General features: G+C 40.6%; 1 long non-coding RNA gene across 2 annotated transcripts; it reads left to right on the top strand.

Moving 5' to 3' along the window:
* The first annotated feature begins 3,911 nt into the window (after positions 1–3,911).
* LOC118227201 lies at positions 3,912–14,854 on the top strand. 2 transcript variants are annotated; one of them, XR_004765205.1, is made up of 5 exons: positions 3,912–4,761; positions 5,526–5,614; positions 5,888–5,935; positions 7,045–7,202; positions 14,420–14,854. It is a non-coding gene; the product is annotated as an uncharacterized LOC118227201 (long non-coding RNA). The 2 variants fall into 2 exon arrangements; XR_004765204.1 differs by having other exon boundaries at positions 5,427–5,614.
* Positions 14,855–20,954: the final 6,100 nt, after the last annotated feature.

Below are 20,954 nucleotides of genomic sequence, written 5' to 3'. Positions count from 1 at the left end.
GCCCCCAGAGCTTCCCTGGCAATGGCTGTGCCTTGATATAAAAACATTTTACATGCCATGATTGTACAGTGTGTTGAAAGGAAAAAAAATATTCAAGAAACATAAATATTGTAATGATTGTGAATTTCAGCAAGATTAAAAAGGTATTTTAGATACATTTGGTTTGGGGTACTTACTTTATTCCACTGAGGCTGGTAGCTATTTCACTCCTGCCTGGCAAGACTTGATTGCTTCACACACGCAGGGGGATGACGGGCCCTTCGGCCTGATCCGACACCCCCCGTGCGCTTACTCCCCAGCTGTGGGATATTACAAACCGCCTGCTTCGTCCTTCACAAATGGACTTCACAGAAACCCATTCTGAAAGATATACAAGGCATAAAAAACAAACTGTCAGCTGTAAAAAGCTAACAGCGCTATTCCTCTCGGGAAAGGCTGACTGCACTTATTAAAGGGAGCAATAACAGAGTAAGAAGAAAAACTTATGAACCCTTACTTTGAAAATGTAAATAAATACATATATAGCAAGCAAAAAATAAATAAAATTATATATATATATAGATAGATACAATATGAGTAAACAATAATATTTATATTTTCATCTACAATTTCACTAATCATATAGAATCAACTGCAATGAAATTGCAATTGTTGGACAGTGGTACCCTTTATTCTTTTGTATTTTTGTGCTATTTTTAATTTGTGGAGGTTCTGTGGTTCTTTTGTGTGTGCGTGCGTGCATGTGTGTGTGTGTGATATCCTCCATCTGGCAGAAAAAAAGGAGGATAACAAGCTTTTAAATAGCAAAAAATAACATGCATGAAGGAAAAATTCATATGCAGCATGCTACAGTAACAGCAAGTAACATAATTATACAGAGATAATTTGGTGAATTTAGCTCTTATTTTCTCATCAAGGGCAAGACATTGCACTATTCTTGTCAGCTAGTTTGAATACATAAAATACAGAGTTATAATAATAATAATAATGGATTGCCTTTAAATATAACTTTTCATTATCTTAAAGTGAATGAAGGGTGGAAACTCATCTCAACCTCCCACCAATGTAATGCACAGCAGTTATTTTCCACCAGAACATTCACTAAACATCAGCTGAGGTGGAGAGATGGGCGGGAAATGAAGCCGCATTTTATATATGTGTACCCCACACTAACCTTCCATCTCCAAGGGGTTTGAGGATTCCAAACAAGTCTTAGGCCTAATATATCCATATGGGTCTCGTGATCGCTTCACATTCAACTACATGCTTCTGTGAACGAGTACTCAGAAGAAGAACCCAAATGCAGAGAGAACACAGTCAGGGAATAAAATCTAAAAAGTCTTTAATTATGAGCAAAAATACACAAAAGATCACAACAAGCAAAACACGAAAGAAAAACAATAATCCGGGAAACACAGGAGAACAAGGGGAAAAGGCACAAGAAGCTCAAAACACAAAGGGCTGGTACAGAACTGGGGTACAGAAGTTCACACAAAGACTCAGTGAAGACACTCGGGAAACAGGGAACTTACACAGAGAAACACCTGCACTCACCTAATTAAACAGACACGTGCATATTAACAAGAACCAATAATACAATAATTAAGAAATATTAACTGAGAGGAGACATGAGACACAAGGATAAAATGAAAACAGGTGGCCTCTGGTGGACAACCGAAGGACTCGTGACAGAAGCCCCCTCTATGAACAGCTTCTGATGTTCGCAAGGGACTGATGGTGGCGTAATTGCCAAATGAGCTCAGGGTCGAGGATATCCTAAGCCCAGACAGAGGATCATTCTTCGGGACCATAACCAAACCCACCCCGTCCAGCTGGTACTGGGTTTATCTTCCTACCCAGGGACGTGGCGGACTGTGAAAGCAGGTTGACTGCCCACCATCCTAGGAGGTGGGGGGGGGGGGGGGGGCAGGGGCCAGGGGGCTTGTGACTACCGGTCTGAGTCTGGACACATGGAACATTGGGTGGATGCACATGGACCAGGGCATCTGGAGTCTGTAAGTAACTGGGTTGATCCAGTGCAGGATTATGAGTGAGCCGATCAATTTTAGAGCCAGTTTTAGGACTCGATGCGTAAGGGAATGTCTATCGTGGAGAACCACACCTTCTGACCTGGGTGAAACAGGGGAACGAGGAAGTTAGCATAGATCAGGGCAAGTCTGGTGATTACAGAGGATTACGGACAAATTTACTGACTTAAGTTTGCAGTTCTCGAGCTGTTCCCTTGACGAAATCAATGGCAGAGAGGAAAATTTTGCTATTCGCCTGGTATTGTTAACGGATTGGACCATGATCGACTTGATTATAAACAAAAAACTCCCAGATTCCAAAGCGATTCCCTTAAGTGGAATTGGTGAGTGTAAGTGCCCGCAAGAATATCTGTTAACAAATTGGGACAGCAACCTTGATTAAATTAATATTAATAGTGGTTAAAAGACAACAACTACACCAAATATTCTCTTAATAGGCAAACCACTCAGAATTGTTCCATTTGTCGCCCCAGTTCCTAAGAGTCGGCAACATTCCCGGCTCCATTTCTATGGCAACAGACAGTATCAGCAGGGCTCCTGCTCTTAGATGTTGACCCTTTTCTTCACAATGAATCCATGATATCTAACACTGAGAGAAATGAAGAGTCCTTGATCCATATCCCTAACAGAAATGAAGAGAACATTGTGTCTACAACCAGGGATAAGCAAACAATTTACCTGCAGTGAATTAATAAGTGCCTTCTGGGACTTCCTTGTTCAGAAAGCTTTAATAACTAAATGTTACAAGAAATGGTTTGCTTGAGATATGCATGTGGATAATAAATATCTCTAGTACTTTTCATTTAAAATGAGTGGTTAAGTAAAAGCCGTGAAAAAATCTTACGTCCATCGAAGAGGTTTGCTTGCTACCTTGAGAATGAGATTAATGAAACCACCTGCTGTTTCAGTATGGGGAGAAAATATAAATTTCAGCTTGAATGACTAATGATGGGCCTCACATACAGGGCTGTATCAAGGATGGAGTGTAGCACAGTGGGTAAGGAACTGGGCTTGTAACCGAAAGGTCGCAGGTTCGATTCCTGGCTAAGGACACTGCCGTTGTACCCTTGAGCAAGGTACTTAACCTGCATTGCTTCAGTATATATCCAGCTGTATAAATGGATTAATGTAAAATGCTATGTAAAAAGTTGTGTAAGTCGCTCTGGATAAGAGCGTCTGCTAAATGCCTGTAATGTAATGTAAGGTGTTGACTATTCATGAGACCGAGGTCATGAGACATAGATGGTTCGGAGGTATGACCCCCTGAAAAATACTGATTTTCCTCATCTAAATCTTAAGACAAATTGAGAGTAAAAATTGGATGATGATCACTTTGGACCCATCTACGTCGAGCAGTAATTATACAAGGAGAATCAGGTTTAATGTTTATCAATGCAGCACTGCACCGCTGAGGATGGCATACACACCATTGGATCAAGCGCAGCTATCTAGCTCCAATCATTATCGAGGTTATTTACATATAATGGCACAATTGGCTCTCATTGGGATGGTATGCCATTTGCTAAGTTACGCCTTGGTGGGGCATGCCCATAGACCGTATAAAAATAGGGCATGCCACATACCTATACAGCACCATGAGATTTGTACTTTTCAGGATTTCCTATAGAAAGAACCAATTGACCACAGACTCTCAGCCCTTAACAACATTCACTACTGGACCCTCTGACCTCATATAAATACACAGAATTCAAATACAACTTCACACGTCCACACAATAAAGCACCAAACTTGGCTTATTTTGAGTTTTCTCCGTTTTCCTGCCGCTTTGGTCATCACAAATGTTCTGTTAGCCTGTGTTTCGTCTCTCCGGTTTGTCATCTGATTGGTCGTTTCCGTCTCCGGTTACTCTGCTTGAAAAAGCCGCCATTTGCCACCTACCCTTCGGGATTAGTTCTTCGAAGTTCAAACCCGTGTTTGGTGTGTTGTGTATAGTGATTGCGTCGTTTGACTTCGCGTATTCGACCCTATTTTTGTTTGATTCCGATTCCCGTCTAGCCATTCTGATTTGTTTGCTTATTAGATCTCGTGTATGACCACTGAATCGTTCCCTTCGACTCCGACTCTTTCCTTAGCTCTTCTAGTTTTTTAGTCCGTGATTTTGTGTTTCTGACCATTCGCAAAATCAGTAACACAGAACTGAGGGCTCGTCGTCTACTATGGCTAGGTTTGATTAGGAAGATGTTACTATTTGTCAGACTGTGGAACAGTCTGGTCGTTGCCGAAAGGACGATCTGCTACTTATAGCAGATTTATTTAGTGTGACTGTGCCCAGGAATAAAACTAAACGGGAAATAAAAAATTGGTAGCTCAGAAAATCCGACCTGACGAAGAGGAGTTCATGGGTGTTGCAGCTGAATTGGAACCACTGCAGACTACGGCTACGGCGTAGGCTGAAGCCGTGTCTGACGTATCTCCATGCATATTATCCCGGCGTTTCACGCTAATTTCTAGCTAACCCAGTGCTCGCTCTGTGTTTTAAAAGAACTTTAGCTAAGCAGGCAAGAGTGTCAGAGCCAGTTGCTGCAGTTTTCTGACCGTCAGGTCAAGTCAAAGGAACTGGAACTGCGAGCGAAGGAAGGGAGGCCTACTCCAATGCCACGGAAATCCCTGCTTTGTTCGCCCGTTGTCCCCTGTGCCTGTCAGTGCATCGCCTCCCGCGCCAGCTCAAGAGGCTTCCGAAGGCACCGCTTTCGTGAGTTCGGTTGACTTATGTTAGTCGGCAAATTCGTTTAGTAGCCTAGCTCTGTTCAGAGGGAGTGAAGTAGACAAACATTTCCATGTTTCAACCAGAGACTGTAAAAAAAATAGGTTTCAAGGCATTACTTCTACATTGCATTGGCCAAAGAGCGCGTGGTCTTTTCCATTACAATGCAGATTACTGGAGAGGCTCTGGTATGTTAAACGTTGTCTTTAGAAGACAGTTTAGATTACGATGTATTGAAAGCTACAGTGTTACGTGTTTATAAGCTTGTCCCTGAAGCCTACATGCAAATATTTAGAGAGCATGTAGAAGCCGCAAATCAAACTTTCGTTTGCGATAAAGCTACACATTTTGATAAATGGTGCTCGCCTAACGGTGTTACAAACTTTAAACAAACAACCGAAGCAGTTCGTGCTTCTAGGGGAATTTAAAAAATCTGTTCCGGATAAAATTGGGAAATGCAGCGGAGGTAAACAAGCCCCCAGGTGTTCCCAATGAGTTTCGTGTGTTTCTAATATGTAATATAGCCTATATGCTGTAGGCACAGTAACGAATGCTGTCCAAGAGGACACTTGTTTTATGTGCCACTAACATTTTCTCTGTTTACCGTTTTATCGTCTATTAAAATCCACTGCATACATCCTGACTGGTTATAGACATGCAGTATGGGAACCAGCTGTCATACGGGTCTGCTTGTTTTAATGGGGAGAGCTTTGCCATCTCAAGCATCACTGCGTTATCTTTGCTGAGCAAAGATTTTGTAGTAACGACGGAATTCTCCTGCTCGGGTTGGGTCCACTTCACTACCCCACCCCACACACTTAGAAGTGATGATGAAGATCAGGTAATCTTGGCTTTCAACAAAATTTTTTCTATGACAAAGTGAATTCATTTTATGTACAATAGTTCACAATGTTTATTTAGTATAACACTGAATCTTTATGTTAAAAAAATACTGAAACTCAAGAAACAAAATACCGAGGTCATGACCTTAGTGTCCTCAATGGTAGATACGGCCATGCTCACATGCACGCTTAATGTTGTATGTAGGTCCTTAATTGCTTCTGCTTCATCCACCTGCTTCATCCACCATCACCATACCTTCTTTTTTCCACAGCTGGTACAGTAACCAGGGCTGTAAAGAGGCAATTTGCTATCCTGATAGGTTAAGTATCATCACCGCTGCACCAGTCTTGTAGAGATGCTCAATGACAGGGATCCTCAAACTCCAGTCTTAGAGAGCCGCAATCTCTGCTGGTTTTAAAAAATATATATTTCCTTTCCATCAGTGGACAATGTCTTTGGGAACAAGGTGTGCAGACTCTAGCTAGTGAAATGAAATTAAGCTTAAATTAAGCACTTAAGTGCAGGAACACATCTTAAACCGGCAGCAGCTGACACAGTGAACCTCTAAGATTTGAGTTTGAGATCCCTGCTCAAGAATATATATATATATATATATATATATATATATATATCATTGCCCAGGCTGCTGTGTGCTCACTGCTCTTATACAGAACTTTTCTAGTCGTCTGCAGATAGTTTGCTGGAGACTCGTGCGAATCAAACTGAATAACAAACTGTAGTAACCACAGGAATATTTCCCCTGTAATGCCTTCCCACATTGCCACATTGATTTTCCAAGAGTTCATACACTCTGCACCTTATTATTTTTGGGTCCATTTTCAATGGAACCCTGACACCTGTGTCCTTCATAGTCAGTCATTTCTTTTAGTTTTTGAAACGGGTGTGTATTTTATTCTTAGATAACGTTTTTGACTGACTTATTAACAGAACCTATTGCTTATATTTCAGTATAAGGTATGAATGGTTTATTAGACAGCCTACATATCTGATGCTTTCAAAGAGAGAATATTGAGGCTGAGGTATTGCAGTTGTTTTTTGTTCATGCAACCACCATCACTTCCCATTTTTGTTTTAAAAGGTACTTTTTGTTAGTTTCTAATGTTTAAGCAAACTTATTTCAGAAAGGCATTGCCTGCCCTTGCTTACAGTCAAGAGATTTTGGTTCTGTTTTTCAGGTATCTCTTGAGACTTTACTGTACTATAAATGGTCCAGAATAGTTATTTTCACCTCCTCCTCTCCCTTCTTCCTGTTTCCTGGCTCTCTCCACCTGCCGTGTCATCCTTAGAGTGGTCACTCAGCCAGCTGAAATTGTCACGGCCGGCCCGGTGTTGCGACCCCATGCGGGTGAAATGGATCTCCTCTTACTCAAGATGATTAATTAACCTTTTTCTGCGCCTTGTGCTCAGTGACTCATTTCACATCGCTCCATCCCCGCCCGGCTGCCCCCAAGATTAATTTATCCTGTACTCGGCGTGGCAAACGTCATCTTTTCAGTCCGTCCACTCTCGCTGCGATGTGCCACACAAAACCTGCCCATCAGAATTCTCTGCTCTCCGTGGTCCCTGTAAGTACCATGCACAAGTATACAGCAGGTTTTGTCTATCCTGGTCACAGAGAGATGCAGAGCCTGCTTGTTTTTGTTATTTCTCAACATTGCATAGATAAATTGAATTGATTGATTACACAGATAATTCAACTCACCTGATTTCTTGGCTTTGAATTGGTTTCGGACTCCCGAATTAGCTGAGCCAATTATTTTAGTGGAGAGATTTTTTTCTTTCCAACCCTCCAGGCTCTTGTTTCTCCCTGTTTCATGCTAAAGGCAATTAACTTTTTTTTTTTAACTACAGAATTCGAAACAATAGACACATTGTTTTTGGGGGCAAAAAACATTATTTTAAAGACCTTGCTTGAAGGTGAGTGGGTGAATATTAGTAAACAATGACACCTCTGTTATTCTGACTCGCCAGTTGGTTTTGTCTAACATGAACAGCAAGGGATTGTAGCACAATACCCAACCAGAAAATTCACTGAATTCCACAACCTCCCTCTGCTTTAACTTGGAAACTGAAAGCCACATTGCAAATGGATATTCAGGTCTTATGTCCTGCTTATAGCCAAGGGTGTACATCTGGATTTCCAGAGAACTGCCTGCAAACATCTTGGAACAAATATCATATTATTATTAGTCGTGTATATTATTAGCCATCCATCTCATCCATAGCCAGAAAAAAAAAAAAACAACTAATACCAAACATATCTTAGCGAGGTTCTGACTGTGAACATAACATTGCAGAAAGCTACAAAGGAGGTTCCAGTCATGCCTGTTTATTTGCTCTTTGGCTGGAAGAAGGTGGAAAAGAGTGATTGTTGGATCAGACCACACAAAGCCATCCCTTGGGGCAGACTAAATGCACTTCTCTTCCTAGGAACACTTCAAAGTGGCACAAACGCAATCAAACCAGACGCCCTCTTAGTTATCGCCTAAACAGTCCTAGCTGTCGCCTAAAACAGTCGTCTGCATGCGGCCAAAGTCAGTCCCTCGGGTGGCAGCTCACATTGTCTTTTGGAATCGGCAACCAGCACAGTTCTTCTACATCCAGGACAAGCATCACAAAGTTATTTAGTTGTGCTTGTTGCTGCATGCTGCACACGACTGGAGCAAAACGAGTGTTTTTTGTTGGCACTGTGAATCATCTGACAGTGTTTTCTCGGCCTCAGTGAGCCGGAGCTGATGGAGAAAGCGTTCCTCCAGAGAGTCCGATTGTACTAGCGGACTTCACACTGTGCATCCAACCGGTAGTTTATGAAAATGATTGAGACATAGCATCTATAATGCACGCACGTAGCTTCGCTTGACTGTTTTACTGCTTGATTTAATAATTGTTTAGTGAATGAAAAGGCTGGAAAATAAAGGTTAGATAACACTGCACTGCGCAAAGCATTCGCTTCGTCTTTTCTGTTGCGTTGGAAACGTATTTGGAAAAATAAACCGGGGACAAATTCGAATCTGGACTTATAGCCCTTGATTTAAAACACAATATGTAATTCCTTATGCACTTCAGTATTCTCACTATATTTTGCATAGGAATGCTGTAGGGGAATACTGTTGATAGAATTTACTGTGCTAAACATAACTATAAATATTCTGTTGCATTCTTTGCTTACATTTCAGTTTCATAAAAATAATTCCCAGATATATTAAATGTATGTTTAAAGGGACATTATAATAGTTAAGCATATGTAATGCACATATAAACATGTATAAACTGAACTGCAGTTCAATCCTTTCAATTTAACATATACTCACTGAGTGGCAAGACACATCAATGTAAAATCCCCAAACTGTATCTGATCTGCTGTAAGTAGGCAAATAATTGTGTGGGGGTTCTGTGTTCTTTGTGATGCACTTCCACACGTTTTGTGTGTCTCTGGCATTTTGTGTGGCATCAAACCTGAAGCCCACCCTCTCGACTGCATCCTTGATGGCTACATCTTTGATGCCAACAGTGTTTGAAAGATTCTCATCCGCTGACAAAATGACTGTGCATCTGAGTCACTGTAGCCTGCATAGTGAAGGTAAGTTCCTGCTGCAAAAGGTGCTTCAGGGAAGAGCTCAGTGTCATACTCTTTCAAATCAAGTAAGGGTATATAAAGTTACTGTTGTGCTATGCAATCCAGTTACTTCTATGCAACGGAATGTCATTAGGTAAATGGATTCAAATCAGGCAAAGCCCTTCTGCCCTTAGGGTTAAAAATAGAATAATTGAAATGGGTCCAATCGATAAAGAAAGCTGACCAAAGTTGAAAACACTTGGAGAGTGCCAAACCTCCCCTTTTTCAAAGTAAACAGTCACTAAATGGCTGTTGGCCAACACATTAAAAGATAAGAAATATTTTACTGGGACGCTGGACAGAGTTTCAAAATCTGTAAAAGGGTTTATTTTTAATTAAATTGGAAGTAGAAAAAGTAAAATAATCCTGTAATGCTGATCAATAGCATAGAGATGCATATAGCTCCTACAGCACACAGTCAGCCATTTGGATTGTTTGGGGGATTATGGTAAAGTGAGAGTAAGAGGAAGCCCTAGGAATGTGTGTGTGCCTTGGTCTGGTCTGGTTTGTCCCACAGCAGCCCATCTTGGCACCACTTGGAACAGTCCAGGCAAAGCCTCTGCTAGTAAAAACTGTCATGTAGTTCTTTTAAGTAAGTCCTATCCTTCCTGAGAATAGTGTTGTTTCTGCATAGCAGTCGACGTCATTCAATTTGCAAATGTTATATCTAAACGAGACATGGAAGAACTATTATTCTCTTCATTATATGCAGCTGTGTATTGTCGGATGTGTAATTCACCATTTGACTGTTCTCAGTCATAGGAAGCTTCAAAGGTGCTCAGCCAGCATAGCCTGGTGTGGATTTGTGCGTGTTAACAGGAGTGGTCTGGCATTCTTCATATTCATTTGATTTTGAATCTTAAATTGGTTATTACACCTACAGGCGCTATGTTTCACAAATATTTTCATAATAGTCACTCCCAAAAAGATTTAATGTCATCATAATGTTTACCTATAACCTTAAAAAGATTTGGTGTATTGTAAATTGACCTGAACCAATAATAATAATATATATAAAGGGGGAGAAATAAGCACCCCATAGATCCTCCCTGATCATTAAGTATGCAGAGGCCAGGAGAAGAGGGTGTGTCCCTCTCTTTCAGTAGATAAATATGTCCACCCTCCTTTTTTGGGCAACTTGGCAAGAGGTCAGTTTGTAGCAGTTACTTGGAAGTGGGCATCTGAGTCCTGCACCTTAGCCTGGTCTACATTTCTTCTCTGGTCTTTTGGAATATTCTGTCCTCTTTAGTTTTTTGAATTTCGGTCTTGGCACATCCTTGGGTTACTTTAGGACAAGCACGCTGTGGTTTGGTTTTTTTTTTCATTTATTCCTTGTGTGGCTGCAAACCAGTCCATGTCTGTGAATTTGTTCATTGTTTTTAAGGTAGTTGAATCTTGTCTTTAGAATAGATATGGATATTTGTTGTAACCTTAATGCATTTCTTCGTTTTAATTGGGTTGTGAGTCATACGTTTTGATAACGGTTGATCCAGCAGATTGCTCTGCCTGATTTAAATGATAATCGATACCTTTGATGATGATTACCAAATGATCATTTGCCGGACATTAAACGAGGGTGTTATCGGTTGAAACTGCTGGGTTTGGGAAATGAAATGCATTTCACTTAAACCTCACTTCGGTGACAGCCTGTTGCATTAGGCAAGAGACAGATCATTTTATTCCATTGCACATAGAGAAAATATTCTCATACATTTAAGTGGATGTCCTTGCTATTTGCAATCTGGAAAGAGGTCTATCTGACCAGCAAAAATATCTTTTTCATTATTTAAAAATGTGGTTTGAACTCTGTCAAACCTTTTACTAATAAGATTCCAAATTCCCATCTCCTGTGGATGTAAATCTAATTGCAATCACCTTTGAAGAGGCTATACCCAACTGCATGCTATGAAATTACTTGGTTCTGTAATAATCAATAAGATGTAGGCCATCAGTACACGTATCCATATTTATGCACTTTGTTTGGTACATTATTTGCACTTTGCACTGCACATCACAACAATATCTTCTGAGCTTAAGTGGATCCTGTAAGCAGTGGAGTTCCCCTTGCGCAGTGGACATGCTAATTCTCTCATCACTCCTATTGGAAAGTACAAACGCTTTTTGCTGTTCCCAGTGCTATAACATTATGGTCTTTTTAACGTGAAGGTGAAGATACTTGTTGCACTTATGGCATTGATTTAGTAGCAATAATAATCACCAAAAGAAAACATGAAAATCTTTTTCTCCTGTAAATGGAAAATTACCACAACGACCTATATTTTGCTTGCAGATAATGTACAGTAATGGATGCAATATGTTTGACGTGGTTATGTTGTTATTGGTCTCCATTTCGGAGGTGCGGATCATACCCCGGTGTTCTGTATTATTACGCTGTTGGTTGTGCAACTGAAAGCCTGCGCAGGCTCTGCCCATAATGCACCTCTATCTTTCCCCCTCTCCATAATCAGCCTCTGTATTCTCACCCTCTTTCATGTCATCATAACCTTGCAGAAAGTGAAATTCACTCCAGATTAGAAGTATTAGCGAAGGGCCATTTTCCCACCCCCACCGCACCCCATGCACACCCCCACCTGATTTTGCCTCTGCTTTGAATTTCAGCCTGACAGCAGGATTGTGTCTCCGGTGAGCACTAGAGGGAACTGGCCAAAATTGCTGGTGGGATGCAAGAGATGGAACTAGATGAGAGGGAGCAGTGGCACTGGGGGTGCGATGGGGCAGGGCACATTGGGGCTGGCACTGATCTCTGATCTCTTTGGGCTTCAAATTTGCGTGAGGTTTCGTTCTCTAGACATCTGTGAGTCTTTATGCTTCATCATCCTGCCCTTACGCAGGAGTGGCAAGGGCATGCCATCATCTACGTCATTGTGTGGTGAAGAACTACACTGATGGATGGTGAAATTGTTTTTCATTCAGTTGGAACCATGCCCTCATCTGGAAACGACTTTAGTTCATTTACCTTGTTAGATAATATCAACTGAGTTGAGCAAATGGGGCTCAACTGAAGAAACTTGTATGACTAGTTTTTATTCATTTCATGTGAGAGGGATTGTAAAAATTAAGAACAACTTATTTTTTTGCATCCATTAAGATACTACAACTCAATGGATACAGTTTTTCTTTAAAACCCAAACAATTTATCGTTAATTTTGTTGTTTGTGGTGTGCACTGCTCCCCCGGAGAGCAGTTGTGAAATATAAGACGTTGCCTTCAGAATGGGGTGTCCTTGTTCATGAAAAATTGATTCTTTAAATTGATATCCTTTCCTATATTATAGTTTACAGTAAATGAAATGGACACTTTGGCCCTAAACCAGGAAGTGCAAGGCTGCTGTCTGACTGCCTCGCTAAATGTAGTCTCTTTTAATTAGCTGCGTCTCTCGCAAATCCTAGAATGATGAATTCATCCATGTAAACTTGGATGCCGCAGTTTCAGCTGAGCAGTTTTCTGCTTTTTTTCACGACTGTGGATCTGAACTTTTTTGGAATGCAGTATAAAAAATTGTATGAAAGAAGAGAGATCCTTCTCAGTGGATTCAGAGGATTTCTCCACTTTTCAGACCAGAGCATCGTTCTGACTCACGACCACTACCACTGAACATGGCACTCCTGCATGAGTTAAGATGGAAGGAATTCAGAAGGACCTTATGGAACCTTAACTTGAAATCCCACTATACCTCTCGTTTGCAGAATGTTTGCTTGGAAAGGATTTGCTCAGCATGGTGTAAAAGCCTCCTCAATTCGGCCTACCTTGCACTAGCTGAGGTTGGCTGTGCAGTCACTGTGCTGGGAGACAACAGAACTGATGCAGTTGGTGTAGGCAGGCTGGAGAAAGTTTTCTCCAAACAATTGTCAACTTTCTTGAGTGGGAATATCCAAATCAAAAATATTTCCATCTGGTTTACACACAAATCACAGTACTGAAATTAGATCTTTTAATTTGTTTTTAAAGCACTACTGAGGCTTGCCCCTATGTACATTTACGGCCTATTTACCAAAATGGGCCATCAGAACTTGAGAAAAGTGAAAAACAAAGGATGATGTAGCCTTCTCTGTCCAGTTCTCCAAATTATGGATTTATTTACCAGAAAGTATCAGGATCTTGCAATCAGTCTTTACTTTAACATTTTTTATTCTGTCGTTACTTTCCTATTTTTCTTTCATCCATCTTTTACCCTATAGGATTGACTTAATCTAAATTGTGTTCCTTAATGTAAGTGATTCGTTGTAAGCTCAGGTATTTAAACATTATACAACACTTAATGCAGTGGTTCTGCACAAATACAGTACCCTTCCCCCAATACACATCTGTCAACACAAACTTAAAATACAATTACTCTTAGAGTGAACAACAAATGCCCTGCTTGAATGAGGAGAGGTGGTCCCTGTGCAGCTTTCCTTTATGTTTTATGGCAGATCCCCCTTGCAAACAAAATCTCAATCTGAATGTGTCATTCCTGGTCAAATAAAGGTAAAATAAAAAAATCTACCATAGCGGACTTCATCGGTCTATGAACAGATACTCCCTTTGACCACTGAAACCCAATATTGCACTGTGATAGTGCTTCACCCAGTACATTCAGCATAGTTTATACACAGCAATTGGCTTCATGGACGAATGCTGTAGGCAGTAAGCATTAACATAATCACAGAATGGCTGTGTTAACCGTGCTCTATAGACCTGCTTGATTCAGTACTAAGCAGGTTTCTTGTAGTTCATTTAACAAGCAAATGGTTTTGGATAGTACTTGATGTAAACTAGGTTGGGGTATTAACTCATCTGTGCTGTTATTTGTGTTATTAGTTTTATGTTGCCTGCTTTGCAAAATTTCAGTTATATTGTGTTCTGTAAAGTGAACAGATTCAAAAGGGCAAAACAGTTATATGGTAATGACTGAATGGAGTAGCTCACTTTGAGACATGTTCCTTCAGAATTTCACATGAATAATACATTTGTTTGTTTCCTGTCATGGTTCTGATTCATTCCATGTCCACTCGTGTAGTTTGGGCCATGGTCTTTTCCTTCAAAGTGCTGCTTTTCTGTTTTGTGATTATGGCATTAGAGGGAACATTTCGCACAACATCAAAGATGCGGTGTGCTCTATGTGATTCAGGCTGCGTTGAGTGAATATTACCATTTTATCAACAGAAGATCGGCAATTTTGAGGATTCCACACTGTCAAAAACCCACCGGCGTGGCTTTTGTCACAGATATGACGAGGAGTGTCGTGTTCCTTCAGCTGATGGTGGAAATTGCTTCCTCTGGACTGAAAGTACTGAGGAAACATCACCACATAGCACTGCTTGCGCATTCATGTGTGAATACCCATTTAAAAAATTTTTTTTATGGGATCAGTCATGGTGACGCCTTGGCTGAAAAACTGGAAATGCAAAAAATATTATTAGTTCTAGGTACCTACGAGTGGGGAGAAATCTTCTTTCTTGAATGTTCTTTCTTGAAGGGGAGCTAACGGGCTGATGTGGCAGATAGCGCCCCCAAATGGACTGACATATGCACCCATTTCCTGCCTCAATGTCTGTCATTAGATCATATGTGGGTGAGTGTAATAAAAGGCGAAATGAGTTTGTGCGGTTAAGATAATTACACATCCGCATTTTTTTGTCACTTACTGTATGACTTGGATCTTGATACACAGCATTAATCTGAAGACTTTTCAGACAAAAAAAAAATTCAACAGAAAACTGCTAAATGTTGCTCCTATGCTTTTTAAATTCTTACAAAGCCTTCCATGGGTTTGTTGGACCTACTGCATTTTTTCAATTTAAAGTTTTGTACATATGAATTTGTACCTCAATAAAGACAGTTCCTTCAGATGAAATGAAGGGGTCATAAATAAATCCCATATAAAGTAATTACAACCTCCCTACTCAGGTGAAACACCAACATAGAAGTGATGAATGAACCAGTTTAAGTTCTGCAGCTTATTTACTGCATGCAGTTCATCTGGTAATTCATCCTATCAACTGACCAAAGGCCTGTACCCCCGCATAGCATTGCCCACAATTCTGCTAAAATGTGTCTGTCTGAATGGGCTGGTTGCCATATACTGGCCAATTACCTTGACAGATAATTAAATTAATTTAAAATGAGAAAATGTTTTATTCTTATTTACATTGTGTCATTCAGATGACAATCAAAGGACATTATGTTTAGCTCACAAAAATAGCTTTTTTGACATTTTTATAATATAATAAAATGTGGCTGTTTATAACCATATGCGACACAAAGTACATGTTCAGAATCCCAGAGATGGGGGGGAAAAAGTATTATGACATGAACTTGATTGCCACAACGTAATCTGAAGTAAGATTCAGAGTCGGCTGCAGAAAGCTTGTTACTTAATGTATGCACTAACAGGGATTGGATTGCACTCCAAAGCAACTGGTGAGCTGTGAAGCTCAAAAGAACCAATCACAGCAGTGGGCTCGGGAAGCATGTGATGGCTGTGCTTTCCAGAATTAGTAACAGCATTAAGACATGTCTGTATATGTGACTGGTATTACCTGTTGGAGAGAAAATAAAAATGTCGGTAAGTGATTGATTTAAGAAAAACAAACAAAATCATATCTGCTCTGCTTTACCATCAATGTATATGTATAATTTCCCTTGTTTCTTGTATTATATGCAGTATTTCACCACTGGTGGCCTAGGCCACCATTAGCTCTATTAGCAAAGAGAACAGTCTTCCAGCCAGTGGTTAATAAAATGCAGTTTTTCATCCTGTATGTACACAGAGATGTTTACTTCACTATGTTGAACCAATGCGATTGCCCTTTTCTTATAGTGCCTGCACAACCAACCACAGTGGCTTTGAAAATGCCCTTATCAATGTCAAACATTACAGAAGTTAAAAGCTTGTAATAGAACTTAATTGAAAGTGAAGCAGCAAAGCATTATAAATGTTCTGCAGTGGTTCACTCCATTATCCAGAATGTCAACTCAATTGCCTTTTAAAGTATCAGGGTATAATTGTTTCAATATGGGCATGAAATAAGTTTTTTTGTTAAATATTTGTATTGATTTTTTGCACAGTGTAACACATTCACAAAAACAATGCTCCTCACCCTACAGCACACCCCGAACCCCTCCTCCCTTTCCCCTATGCCCAATGCAACCCACTCCCCACCAATAGATTTACAAAAAAAAATTGGTTCGGTTTTGTCAGAAGCTGATAGTAAATAGTGCCAGTAAGGATAGATTGACATTAGCAGATGCAGAGGCCCACAGTCCCTTTTCTGCTGAGGGCCTCAGGAACCAGTATTTTGGCGGGAAAAGGGCTGAATTGTCTTCTGACTTCATTATCCTGTCATCATCGATTGTCTCTCGGGTGCCGAGGAAGACACATCTTTGCGCTGTCGTCTGTGAGCGCATATGTGGTTCCTGAGGCCAAAGTCCGATGCACACATGCGGCTGCAGATGGGACATGGGATACCATTGGTGGGGACAGGAGGGGACACAGCTCTGTGGCAGTGGTCACAGCCTGCTGCAGTGCGTTGCCCACGATCGTCCTCGTAGAGGGCTATTGGTTCTCTGGTCAGGGTCCACCAGCATGACCTGTCAGTGGCGGCCTCCTCAAGATTACAAGGTGGGAGTCCGTCCATTTGAGGTTCATCTTGAGGTTGTTCTTGTACCTCTTCTTTGGTCGACCTTGGTTGCGGCTGTCATACGACAGTTCCCTGTAGAACAGCTGTTTGGGGATTCTGTTGCTGTTCATGTGGGTGACATAGCCAGTCCATCAGAGTTGGGCCTGGATGATTTTGGCCCTAATGCTTGTGTAATTACAGTGTGACGACAGTGGTAGGTAGAGTGCCGCTGCTGAACAAATACATTTACATTACAAATACATTATACTTTCAGCATGTACTCTATATATACATAAATATATACATACATACATATACCTGTTTAAGTTTTTGCTCAATTTCAGTGGTCTTATGAATGAAACCTGCAATATTTTCCTCATCAGCATTAACGGTGTGTGATCCACTGGTCTGTCACCCTGACACAGGTCTTTGTGAATGACAGGCGATGAGAAGCAAGTTGTGTCTTCATCCCAGGATGTCGGCACAATTCAGTTCTTCTCTCCTGCCCACTTAGTTTATGTGACTGGGTGTACCCATGAACCACCCCTTTGGGGGTTCCCTCCCTCACCGCCATTTTCTGGGAATTGCTTTGGCCTGTGTAGGGGAGGAAAATTGTCAGAGCCCTTTGTGCTTTTCCTGTTGATTCCCACCCACTTGTTGAATCAAAAAGGTCTCATTTTCTGATGGGGAAAGGACACCCCCGCTATAATTTTCCTTGTTTCACAAAAACAGTGCATCTGAATATTTTTTAGCTCAAATGATGCGATATTGCTCTATCAACTAGATCAATTTTGCAGGCAGTTTATTTTATTTATACTTGTCCTTTTCAATGAGCCTATAGCTTAAAAATAATTACAGCTGGTGAAAGCTGTTTGTCCAGCAAATTTCTCTGTGTATGCCACACACCCAGTTGCACAAACATGGGTGTAATGTGCCAGTTTTTGTTTCCATTAATAGCCATATAATAAACAATTATGATAAATAATTATTGCTCAAAAGAGGGTGGATACTGTACATTAGGATAGGAGTGGTAGTTACAGAAGGGGGGTGACAGCATGTTTTACCAAAGCAGTAAAACAGGTGAAATTTGAGACAACCAGTAAGGTTGGCAGATTAAACTAAAAGCCGGTCTGTTTGCTCATCTTTGTTAGCCATACCTCTTGCACTGTACACAGGGATAGGAACGTGCATACACTGCCACCCCTATGCCACGGGCAGTGCCTGTCGTGCACACCCAGCTCTTTGGTGTCATGTGGTGGGAGGGATTTCTTTCGGACGCGTATACGAACAGACCGCTGTATTTACCCAAAACTCCTCCGGTGAGGCTTCCCAGTGATGATGTCGCATCTACTCCATTTTCCTGCCAGACAGCAGGGCACAGTGGGCTGGTGAACATTAGTCAGCCCTAGAAGCAGAAAAGAACTGAAGGGTACCACAAAAACAGCTACCATACTAATACTGTTTCGTTTTATTGTATTTATGAAGTTCATAAAGGTGGTCTTAATAAAATCTCAATTTCTAGAGTGATCTATTGAGAGGCAGCAATGTTCTGTAGTGTAACTGTAGGCCTCAGTCAACATTTGTTCTTAATTTTTTAAGAGGTTTGATAGAGGTTTATTCTTCACTGGTGGCTAAATCCAAAATCTAAATGCATATTGCATATATTTTAAAATTAAGATACCATCTAAGTGCTTGTAAAACTATTGGTCAATTTGATGAGCCATTTTGAACTCAAAAACCATTTAATTGTTGTGACTCATCATTGCCTGTTATTACTAAGCAATGAATCTTTTCATACCAAATGGAACAGAAAAGGGAAATATTGTCATGTCCATATACCTTGATCTGGAGCTGCTGTTGTACACAGGTCCTTTACTCAAACCAGTCCTGCTTATGTAAGATAATTTATTGTAGTCCCTATTCTCCCTAATATTTCAGTTCTAAATCAATTAAGGGTATTTTTCAGATCTAATTAGCCATTAGGGGTAATGGCGTACATACAGCTACAGAAATTGGTGCATAATAGTGGACTCAAAAATAGTCTAATATTAGCATTATTAGAAAAAATCATTTTAATGACAGAATACAGTAGATGCATCACCAATGACTATAGGGCCAACTGTTAGGCACAAGGCTAGCTAAATAACTGCTGCTTGAAATAAACTGTATTCATTAGATGTTGGCATTTTGTTCTTAAAATCTGTCTAGACATTGCCTTTAATTGTAGATGCAACTAAATGGCTCCCCATTTAATTTGCCGTCATTTGGCCAATTTGAGTAGCCATTTCAGCTTAAAGCTATTTTTGACCAACTTTTAGACTATTAGAGAAATATCCAAAAAATCCAAATTGATGAAACTTTTTTCGCATACGGTGCACGATCTCATCAATATTCCATACGGCGATAGTGCTGGCATGCAACTGAAATAGCATTCTTTTTACAATATTCCCCCGTGCCACCCCCACAGTTTTATAAAAATCTGTATACAATTAATTTGGTGCACCTTTGGAGAATTAAATAATTCCAATAACCAAGAAAGTAGACTGCAGTCTGAATTCACATATTAACCCTTAAGTCAATGTTCTTCCTCACTTTGGTGTCTGAAGTAAGCAAAATCTATCCTGGATAAGTGTTAAACTCACCTTGCTCACGAGAAACACTCGGCATCACATGGACCACATGTATGTTGTCCATTCCTGCCTCCTTCATCCCATTTTCTTCTGCTATATGTGTTTTTGTCTCCCGTGATTTCACTAAATGGGAAAATATCCATTTATGCTATGGAGGAACAGGAAGGAACAAAACAGTGATCGGTCCAACCCGTTGGCTTTTCCTGTGCCAGAAGTCTTCAGTGAGTTAATGAAAAGCACAACCTACTCTCCTTTTCCCCAACAACCCGGCAGAAACCTGAAAACATCAATTAGCATTTAAAACTCAGACACAGAAAATTCAGTGACCAGTATAACTGACCAAAAATAAACGTTCTTCTGCTTTAATGCAGCGTTTTCTCAGAAGCTCTTCCTAGAAAATGTGCATTAGAAATAGAAGGCCAGGTTTTATTAATAACCCGGCACAAGGCCTACTTCAATAAATGTAAATGCTTACGTCATTGAATGCAAGACCAGAAGTGGTGTTGATGACGGGTGGAGGACAGGGGTGCTGCACCCCAGTTTTAAGCAGGTAGCAGGAACAAATTACACATGTACCCATTAAATGGCACCAACATGGCTTGTTATATTGCAGTATGGCCACCCACAGAAAACTTCAGGAACAGAACTACAGAGGCTGCACTGCAAGATGCAACCCCTAAATAGTTAGCAGCAAAAAAAACAGGACAGCCAGGTTACAGCTTGCTAAGAAGTACCTAAAAAAGCCTGAAGGGTTCGGGAAAAAGGTCTTGTGGACAGATGGGACCATTATTCACTTGTATAGAGTGATGGCAAGAGCAAGGTGTGGAGGCCAAAAGGAACTGCTCAAGATCCAAAGCACCCCTGTCATCTGTGAAACATGGTGGTGGGGATGTTATGGTTTGAACATTTATGGCTGCCACAGGTACTGGCTCACTTGTTTTCATTGATGATGTAACTGCTGATAATAGTAGCAGCAGAATTACTTCTGAAGTGTACAGAAGCATCTTATTTGCTGAGTTCACTCAAATGCCTGTAAACTCATTGGAAGGCACTTCATCCTACAACAAGACAATGATCCCGAAAATACTGCTAAACCCAACAAAGGAATATTTCAAAGCAGGAATTGGATAATTGAATGGCTAAGTCAGTCACTTGATCTGAATCCCATTGAACATGCGTTTCATACACTGAAGAGAAAACCGAAACAACAGGACCTGAAGATGGCTGCAATACAGGCCTGGCAGAGCATCACTATAAAGATACTTAGCACCTGGTGATGTCTTTGGTTTGCAGACTTCAAGAAGTCATTGCATGCAAAGGATATGCGACAAAGTACTAAACATAACTACTTTCATTTACATTACATTAATAAGTCCCAGATATAATGGTCCCCTAAAATGGTGGGCTGTGTATAAAAAGTGCTGTAACACCTACATGGTGAAACCAAAG

The sequence above is a fragment of the Anguilla anguilla genome, chromosome 5 (assembly GCF_013347855.1).
Source record: "Anguilla anguilla isolate fAngAng1 chromosome 5, fAngAng1.pri, whole genome shotgun sequence".
NCBI lineage: Eukaryota > Metazoa > Chordata > Actinopteri > Anguilliformes > Anguillidae > Anguilla > Anguilla anguilla.
The sequence above is the reverse complement of the archived record's forward strand: the minus strand, read 5'-3'. Positions and strand labels throughout refer to the sequence as shown.